This window comes from Egretta garzetta, unplaced genomic scaffold (genome assembly GCF_000687185.1).
Source record: "Egretta garzetta isolate BGI_Z169 unplaced genomic scaffold, ASM68718v1 scaffold197, whole genome shotgun sequence".
In the NCBI taxonomy this organism is placed as follows: domain Eukaryota; kingdom Metazoa; phylum Chordata; class Aves; order Pelecaniformes; family Ardeidae; genus Egretta; species Egretta garzetta.
The window spans coordinates 4,163,387-4,170,150 of NW_009260274.1; the positions used below are offsets into that span (position 1 = coordinate 4,163,387).

Consider the following 6,764-nt stretch of genomic DNA (forward strand, 5'->3'; position numbering starts at 1 on the left):
AACTAAATAAGGAAACATAACTGCTTGCTGAAAAGCCACCCCCTCCGAGAGAAATGTCAGCGCCACAATGAGCGCTATTATTCTGCTCCTTCACAACCCGATTGGGGGGTTATGTCAAAGTCTGTAGGAAAGGGCACCAGCGCCCTATCAGTAAGCCATGCTTCTGATTGGCATTGAGTGCTCCCTTTTTGGGGGTAACGCTTCCAGAGGAGCCCCTGTGCTACTAGGCAGCCCCATGACTTGCTGCTTTGTGGGGGAGGCAGCTGGAGAAGCCACTTTCTTGCCTGCTGCTCCAGTGCACGAGCAACATCACGGCACCTTTCCCCTTGTCGCAGTCGTGCAAGGCGATCGTTCAAACGCCCGTAATAAACTGCAGCTCTGAAGCATCAAGAAATGGTCACGTGCAACATATGGCTTAGTCCATCCAATGGTCTCTAGTGCTGTGGGTTCCTTGTGTTGAAAGAAGGAATATGTTCTCTGATAGGGCAGGGTTGGTTTTTTCAACTCTTTCCATAATGTGCGTCTTATTTTAAGGGAAAATTGTCTCACTGAGCTTATCTCCTCCCATTCACGGTCATGCGCACCCTCTACTACTTTCTGGTAATGAAATCTGTACTTTGCAAACACTATAGCAATTATCTCCATGGAAAAGTTCTGATAGGAAAAGAATATTATTTTAACCTTCTTTATTATGATTTAGCAGCTGGAAACAAGGAAAATGTCCAGGACTGCTGTGCTACTCATCTCTCTGCAGACTATCAGCAACAACTCCACAGACCAAGCTGGGAACCGACGGTTTCATGTAATAAGTATTTGGATGCGTTTTCAAGTAAGGTGAGAAAATAACGCAGGCTGTGTTAAATGATGTCCTGCTATTTGGAAATGCTTCTGTTGTTTAAATAAGCACAGTTTAAAAAAAAAAAGTTAATTACATTCCAGGTGACCTTGCAGTTTTTTCTTGGCACGTGGCACTCCTGTGGGTGAACGAGGAGGTGAAAATATCTTTATATACTAAGTTAATTCTTGTGAACTAAATAGCCACAGAGCAATTTGCTAATGTTGGGGAGGTTTCATTGGGAAGGTGTCCTACTGTCTTGGAATAATATTCCTAGAAAATAATGGGATTTGTCTTGTATAGTGCAGTATCAAGGAAAATATTTTATACTTTTTAACTAGAGCCACCTCAGAATTTAGCTATCTGGGAAAGTTATTAGCCTTTATATAGACCTGCAAAATATTTCTAAATTTGCTGGCGGTGAAAGCATGTTTCACTAAGCTGGATAATTTTCTTTATAATTCACCTTTCAGTAAAATTTTTGGTCAGAAAGGGTTAAAATATTTCCCTTTGATAATATGGAAATAAAACAGCTTGACAAGACAAATGTTTCACTTCAATTTTATAATTTTGGTTTTGTATTTATTTTAAGTGATATATTAGATTAACCTTCTATATTATTTCAACATCATTCAAATGAGCTCTTTTGATGTTTCCCAATCAACATTTTTTGGAATATCTTTCCCATGAGAAATTTTGACTTTTTGTTCCTGTTCATTATCGAAAACACTCTTTTCTCACCGATCTTTGCATCTAACGTACAAGCTACGTTTAGCATCTGTAACTCAATAATGCTCATCTGCGTGTGCAAGGTGGTGCTTGGGGGCTCTCAGCATGGCTGGGTGCAAGGCAGTGGGTGCAGGCAGGAGCAGGCAGCAGTGGGTGGGCACGGAGGCAGCTCTGTAGGAAGCCTTGTTGTATCTGTGCTGTCTTCCCTATGTAAAAATAGCATTATTGTTGGCATCTTTTGGTCTTTGGGGAGCATGGTGTAGGTGATGGTTTAGAATGATCTACCTCAAAGCCTTGCCTTGGGGTCCTGTTACACAAATGACTGTTTTTCTGCTGGTCTATGGATCTGACTTGGCTCATCTTGTACTCAGGGGCCCAGAATTTGGGTGAGGAAAGTGGGATGTGTAGGAGGGAGGGGAGCAGGTTGTTAAACACATCCGCCTGTCTAATCTAACCATTCCTCCAGTGTTATGTGAGCCAAGGGATGAGGTGCATCATCTTTAAAGTATGTCAAGTGGCAGGTTCTTAAAAATAGCTGTAAGAAGAGAATGAATTTCTTACGAAGGAACAAACAGGTTTTCACCTCCAAATTCCCATTATTTTTGGACTTCAGGTGCTCAGGCTATCTCTTATGGAAAGTATCTTTTGCAGGACTGGGAGAGAGAAAGAAAAATGGATGTAATCTCTTGCATCCTTTCTGTATGGCAGCAAGATCATCGAGAGGCCGAAAGGATCCAGTTGCCTAACCCTGCAGAGCCTGGTTATCCATTTGGAGATCCGCTTGAGTTACTCTAGAGCTTGGCACATCCCCAGTTTGCCTCCCTGGTATCCTGCAGGCTTTCTGCCACTTCAGCAGCACATCTTCTGCTGGAGCTGTGCTATTCCTTCCCCGCAGCCTGCAAGGCAGAAGCTGTTTGCGAGCCTCTGTGGGAGTTACTGCTACGTTTGTGGATACGTACAAGTTCTGAAGTAAAAATATGACTCAGAATAGCTCCGCCTTACTCCTATTCCCTAGAAACACGACTTCGACAAGGCTTACTTTGACCGTCTGCGAGGCGCTGAGGGTATGAAAGCGTACCACAGAGCGAGCAAGCTCGTATCATCAAACACAGCAAGCTAGTACAAAAATTTGTTTAAGTGATGTAGTGTGGTGCTGATCTAAAGTGGTCTGGAATACAATGAAAGGTGACTCTTCTTTCAGAATTACAGCAAATAATTCTTTTTTTTTCTTCCCTGGGCAGACTTTGAGGACTGCTGTATTTATTCTTGTATTTCTTCCCAGTCGTTTTGGATGTGACTGAAACTGGCTGTTCTTAAGAGTTGGACTCCGACTGAATGAGAGGGTTTTGCTCCAGCCTCTGCCTGACCTTGGGTTATAGGCACTTCAGAAAGCAAAAGCAGAGCTGCACAAATAACCCGCTTCACCTCTAAGTCATACCGGCCCCACGAATAAAACTTGGGATGGGTTTTCTGTCGGGGTAGGCTGGTTTGCAGCCCAGCTCATCCTGGAAGAGAGCGTGGGGCTGCTTTGGGGAAAAAAAACCCAACCAAACAAATTTGTTTAAAAAAATAATTGCTGTTATCTTCCTTCCCAGAGTGGAGGGGAAAGTTGGAAGGGGGGAAAGATGGGGAGAGGCACGCAGGAGGCAGCAGAAATGCATTATGCATTTATTTTTAAGTAGCAATATATCCGAGTCGTTTCAAACCATATTTATTCTCTGGGATGTTTATGTGTTCATGCTGAACGTGGGGTAACAGGGTATATAAGGATATATAATATTAGTGAAGAAGAAAATGACTGCTATAGTACTTTCTACTCTCAGTTCCTTCTCCACTAATGCCCTTACACCTTTCTTTTTCAGGCTTTTTGTAGCATCCTAAACAGAAGGATATTGAAGGGAGCTGATTCTGCTTTGATCCTTATGCTTGTTGTCAAAGCGCTTGGGATTGAAGAGACTGTTGGCTACAATTGACTGTGACAATTAGGAGATGATCAGAGCCCTAGAGTGGAGCACTTAAAGGGTAATTTACATGTCAGTTTGTCGAATAAAAAAAAGATATTCAGCTAAGATTTTTTTTTTCCCCTTAGAGCCTTGTAAACTGCAATTTGTGCTCTAGTAAGAAAAACCTGGCAGAGGAGTTAGGATAGCCATTTCCATTTGAAAAGAGGCAATCATAAGGCCACTGCTGAGCCTATTGTCCACTAAAAATGCTGATTTGCAGTCAGGGAGTGAAAGAGTGGAGCCATCACTAAATAGAACCTCGTGCAAGGTAACTCCCCCTTGGTGGCTTTTCTAATGTTGGCGGAAGGTTTTATGTACCTTAAATCCTGCATTTACTGTCATTATAACGGTGTTACTGATCACGAATGTCCTTTATCATAACAAAAATATCATACTATAAAAAGGGATTGAGGGGGAGGTTGGAAGAGGAGCTCCCAGCCCGTTGATAGGCTCGCGCCAGCTATCTATTGTATCGCATCTTTCTTATTCTCTTGCCTTTTGTACGCCATCACAATTTTCTTCTCGTCACCCTTTGCACTTTGCCATTCAGGCACCTTCCATAACAGTTTTCTCATAGGTTTTTCCATACCTATTTACGCTTCGTTTTAGACACCCTCCCAGTAGATTTTTAGCATTTTCGACGTTTAACCTGCTGGGAAAGGAAAAGCGAGAGGGAGGTGACAGTAGCTGTTCAGTTCAGAGTTTGCCTTTCTGTAACCGTGGCGCGATTAGGCTGTGATAAAGCCTGTGTACGCACAGGTCTGAGAGAGGACTGAAGTTAAGACAATTAATTAAATAAACTTGCTTGCGGTAAGTCCTTTTTTTTTGTGTGCTACCTCTGATGAACCTAGAGTTGCTTTGACCATAGTTATAGGAACTTATAAAAATACCAAAAAAACCAACACTGCCCTCATTATTCTGGTCAGTGTGAGGTGTAGCGTATGTGATATTCCTAACGGTTTAAGAAAGGGATATTAGTGGATACATATGAGGTTCCAGCGATTGTATATGCAAGTAAGTGAGCGTATTTTGAGGCTGCATCATAGGTTTTTCTTCCAGAGATGGCATTGGCTTCCATTTTACTCTCATTTCCCCAAAAGAAGAAATGGTCATGTATTGCAGTTTGGCAACCAGAATTAAAGACTTTGCTTTGTCACGATTATGACCAAGTAGCCTTTGCTGCCCAGACCTGCAGTGTCTTGAAAACCCAGGGGCTATGTTTCCAGAGAAGTGGTGTGGCTTCCAGTAAAAGCCAAGAGCGTACACAACAGGTCTGATTCTGATCCCAGTGGCAGACCCTGGTCATGCACTACTGACTTGAACAGATTTGGGATTTCTGTTGGTGTCAGTAGGATGAGGATCAGGCCCCATGTATCCATAAGGTCATCAAAATGCCCTTTCCTTCGTTATATGCCTTATGTCCTTAGGCTTTTGGTATGTTGAACACCAGACAATGAGGTCTCTATGTCTAAACTTGTGCTAGAAACAGGATTTAACCTGGCTTCTGTATGTGCTGAAGAAATACTTCAAAATATTTCTAAACTGTGCAGCATTCCCCCTCATTGTAAGATTTAATTCAAAGAAAATCTTTTAATGCATAGGTTGTCGTCATTAACTGACATTAACAGAACTGTCATGTTGTCGTTTTCTCCAGGATGCTATAAATGTGAGATGGTGGCTTTTGCCCTCTCGCTGTTGTACGAAACTTTTTGAACGTCCTGATGCTTGTATTTGTTTATCTCTGTAACTGATGTAAAGAACAAACAGGAATAAATAAAATAAGATATGAAGAGTAAACAGTATAATGATGGGGTGAGTCTGTGGGCTTCATATGTGTCTGCAGAACTGAGACAGTGGTAAATCTGTATAGAAAAAAAAAAAAAATCAGGCATAGCAGGAGGTCCTCGTCTCCCAGGTAATGGCTAAATGACGAGCAGATGAGCCATCGTCATATTGATTTAAGCATTTTGTTCCAGCCAGTCACGATTAACTTTGATTTGTTTTTACTTTCCTCTTACAGGTTTGCATTTAAAGGACTCTCAGAGCACTAATTGTATAAAATTCTAGTAACTGCACATTCTCTTGCAGGAAAGGTAATGGATGCATGAATGACTGATTTTGGGTTTCCCTATACTTTAGAATTAACTTAAAAGTTTTTGAAATGAGCAGGAAGAAGCAAGTTTTACTTAGTGGCAATGCATTTTGAAAGGTCTTCATTTTTGGGATGTAGGTTAAAGAAAAAAAAGTCTTCCCTAGGATTTTTGGAATGTAAAGTTGATTAGAATTTAACTGAGATGTGCTTTTTAAATGAATTATCAAATCAACTGTTCCCATTATTAAATATAATTTTAAAATAAATTAATGTACACATTGATCATACTGCCAGAAAGCATATTACAGTGTTCTTAGAATTGCCTTCCTTTTACTCAAAAATACATGGAGAGCAAAAGTCTACATATTCATAGTAAAAATATACTTCCTCATGCAACCCTGGGTTATACAGATTTAGATCTAATTTAGGTTTTAAGTTCACAAGAATAAATCATACCAGTGTAACTGCTCTTTATACGTGAGAAATTATATTCACGGTAAGGCATTGTACAACCTGACTTCTGTAGGTTTGAAATAGTTAAAGATCATGACAAATTACGTGTAGTGAAATACTATGACCCCATTCAGTACCTATCTTCTCATTCAGTCTGAAATATATCCCTTTATTGCCTTGTGAATTAAAAATATGATGTTGGACAACTACAGATGACTTCTTGTTAATTAGAATTAGAATTTCAGATGCATGCTATGATGCATCGGAACGTTCTCTATTTTCTGGTAATGGGACACACCGAGTGAATAGCAAAATGTTTTTCAAGAGCAGGAAGAGAAAATTATCTCCTGATCTAAATAAGATGTTACCTTGAGGACAGGCTCCTAACTTCTTAATGCCTGGCTTTCAGTGAAATCTTTCAAAATTGAGGCATTTCTCAAAATTGGAAGTTTAAGCAAGAGACCTGTGATGGGAAAAAGTCATCTGGTTTCTGTGGTGATAGGGAACGTACTGAGTATGTGGCTTATAGTTACGTAAATGCGTAGTCTTTATTAGTTGGTCTTCTTACTTAATCAGACCAGATCTTCAAGTGACAAAAAAATAAATATAGCTCCACCATTAACTATGTGGCAGCTGAAGACCTGCTCCACAA

At 40.6% G+C, this 6,764-nt stretch overlaps 1 long non-coding RNA gene across 1 annotated transcript; it reads left to right on the forward strand.

Moving 5' to 3' along the window:
- The first annotated feature begins 587 nt into the window (after nucleotides 1–587).
- Nucleotides 588–5,667, forward strand: LOC118452665. Its single transcript, XR_004842472.1, has 4 exons — nucleotides 588–834; nucleotides 2,216–2,749; nucleotides 3,427–3,586; nucleotides 5,588–5,667. It is a non-coding gene; the product is annotated as an uncharacterized LOC118452665 (long non-coding RNA).
- Nucleotides 5,668–6,764: the final 1,097 nt, after the last annotated feature.